At 50.2% G+C, this 3,042-nt stretch overlaps 1 pseudogene; it reads left to right on the top strand.

The window, feature by feature from the left end:
• Nucleotides 1-2,338: 2,338 nt before the first annotated feature.
• On the top strand, nucleotides 2,339-2,456 carry LOC126428534 (5S ribosomal RNA; annotated as a pseudogene).
• The last annotated feature ends 586 nt before the right edge of the window (nucleotides 2,457-3,042 follow it).

Genomic DNA, 3,042 nt, shown 5'->3' with positions numbered 1-3,042 from the left:
AACCGCAATCGCGATAGGCTACAATCCGACCATTATCAAAGTCGGAAACGTGATGTTACGCATTTCTCCTCCTTACACGAGGCATCACAACAACGTTTCACCAGGCAACGGCGGTCAACTGCTGTTTGTGAATGAGAAATCGACTGGAAACTTTCCTCATGTCGGCACGTTGTGGGTGTCGCCACCGGCGCCAACATTGTGTGAATGCTCTGAAAAGCTAATCATTTGCATATCACAGCATCTTCCTCCTGTCGGCTAAATTTCGCGTCTGTAGCACATCTTCGTGGTGTAGCAATTTTAATGGCCAGTAGTGTATCTGACCTTCATTCCGTGGCCGGACAGCGAGAAAAGTCAAATGCAGCTGCAACCTAGCACAAAGTTGTATTTACCCAAACGTCCCGAGAACTATAGCCAATGCAGTAGTAATCTTTTTGTTCCTCCACATTAGACCATATATTTCTTCTCGAAAACTTTGTTTTGTCGCGATACGTCGTGGACAACAGAAAAACGTTTTGCGGCATGGAGTTTAAAAGTTGCGTTTTAGGTGGAAAACGTGCATATTTTATATAACCTACGCACGGTGGAGATGAATTCACTTGGCCCATAACTTCTTCAGTGGTTATACACTGAATAGTGAAAGAGACTGGTACATCTGCCTAATATCGTGTAGGGACCGCGCGAGCACGCAAGAGTGCCGCAACACAACGATGTGTTGCACTTCTGCCGCGTTGAACGATACTCTTCAGTCGTCGTTGGTCCCGTTCTTGCAGGACCTTTATCTACTCGCAGCGACGTTAGATATTTGATGTTTTACCGGATTCTTGATATTCACGTTACACTCGCGAAATGGTCGTACGAGGAAATACCCACTCCATCGCTACCTCCAAGATGCTGTGTCCCATCGATCGTGCGCTGACTATAACACCACGTTCAATGTGATTTAAATCTTGATAACGTGCCATTGTAGCAGCAGTAAATGATCTTACTACTGCTCCAGACACTTGTCTTATACAGGCACGGCCAGCCGCAACGCCGTCTTCTGCCGGTTTACACACCTCTGTATTTGAATACTCGTACCTATACCAGTTTCGTTGGCGCTTCAGTGTGTATTATGAAAGAAAGTGTAGAATGTGTCCGCTCGGTTAGCCGAGCAGTCTAACGCATGGCTTTCCGGAGCGGGAAGGAGCGCCTGGTCCCCCGCACGAATCATCCCGGCGGACTTGTGTCGAGGTCCGGTGAGCCAACCAGTCTGTGGATGGTTTTTAGGCGGTTTTCCATCTGCCTAGTCGAATGCGGGCTGGTTCCCCTTATTCCGCCTCAGCTACACTATGTCGGCGTTTGCTGCGCAAACAAGTTCTCCACGTACGCGTACAACACCATTGCTCTACCACACAAAGATAGGGGTTACCGGGCCGAACCGCACAATAACCCTGAAAGAGCGGTTCGGTGTGGGGCGGCGGAGGGGTGAAGTGGACTGCGGTAGTCGTCGTGGGGTTGTGGACCACTTCGGCTGCGGCGGGGACGGAGCCTCTCCATCGTTTCTACGTCCCCATTTAACACATAACATACACACAAATGTAGAATATGCGTGCCCCTAAAACTCAGAAACGAGACCCGGTACAATCAAGGGAGTTATATGGTGCGGTAGCCCTCAATCCCCCACCCACGAGCTCGCATCTCGTGGTCGTGCGGTAGCGTTCTCGCTTCCCACGCCCGGGTTCCCGGGTTCGATTCCCGGCGGGGTCAGGGATTTTCTTTGCCTCGTGATGGCTGGGTGTTGTGTGCTGTACTTAGGTTAGTTTGGTTTAAGTAGTTATAAGTTCTAGGGGACTTATGACCACAGCAGTTGAGTCCCATAGTGCTCAGAGCCATTTGAACTATTTTTTGAACCCCACCCACGACGAAATTTCCCGTTTATACATGAAGAGCGTGCATTTGCAGATATAGGGACTGGGAAGATTCGCTCTCTTGAAAATTCTAGAACATTCCAGAACATTCTATAATGTTCTAGAACATTTCAGAAGATCCGAGAATATTCGAGAACATTCCACAATATTCCAGAATATTCCGGAAGGTTCCACAATAATTGGGGATGTTCCTAAATATTTGGGATTAGTCTGGAACATGCGGGAAGTTACCAGAATACTCGGGAACATCCCGGAACGTCCCAGATCATTGTGAACATTCCGGAATACTCTCGAACATTGTGGAATGTTCGACCATTCAAAGATTTTTTGGTATGTTGTGGAATTCGCCACTGACGAGCTACTCATTGATAGGAGTGTACCAGTTTCTTTGGCGCTTCAATGTGTTTCCCTTTTTTCCATGGGAGAAAATGGGCAACGGCCTTGCCTCAGGGGATACACCGGTTCCCGTCAGATCACCGAAGTTAAGCGCTGTCGGGCGTGGCCGGCACTTGGATGGGTGACTATCCAGGCCGCCATGCGCTGTTGCCATTTCTCGGGGTGCACTCAGCCTCGCGTTGCCAATTGAGGACCTACTCGACCGAACAGTAGTGGCTCCGGTCACAGAACACCATCATAACGACCGGGAAAGCAGTGTGCTGACCACACGCCCCTCCTATCCGCATCCTCATCTGAGGATGACACGGCGGTCGGATGGTCCCGATGGGTCACTCGTGGCCTGAAGACGGAGTGCTGTGCATGGGAGAAAATGAATTAGACAGGACGAAAGAATTCGCAGTGTAGAAAAAAGAATTGCTACTGCGTGCCCTTTCCGCAAAATTTCAGTCGCCAATTTTTTCCAGCCCCACATCACGCAAGGGCAAGGTTCCCACAGAACAGGCTCGCCGCAGCGCAAATTCGATCAGAGACGAACGAATAAAAAAAAAGTTAAAAAAAAGGAGAAACACGGGAAAAAGTACCCCGATCAGGGCGTCGGGGTGGGTGGGAAGCGGTTAAGAGGGAGGAGCATGAGGGTGAGACTAGGGGGAGGGTACGACCCGTCCTGAACGAGCAGACAGGGTTGGTGGGGGTGGGGTAGGACTGCCCCGGGTTCCGTGATGTCGCCCGCCGCCCTCGC

Source organism: Schistocerca serialis, chromosome 12, assembly GCF_023864345.2.
Source record: "Schistocerca serialis cubense isolate TAMUIC-IGC-003099 chromosome 12, iqSchSeri2.2, whole genome shotgun sequence".
Lineage (NCBI taxonomy): Eukaryota > Metazoa > Arthropoda > Insecta > Orthoptera > Acrididae > Schistocerca > Schistocerca serialis.
This window is presented reverse-complemented; position numbering and strand designations above follow the sequence as displayed.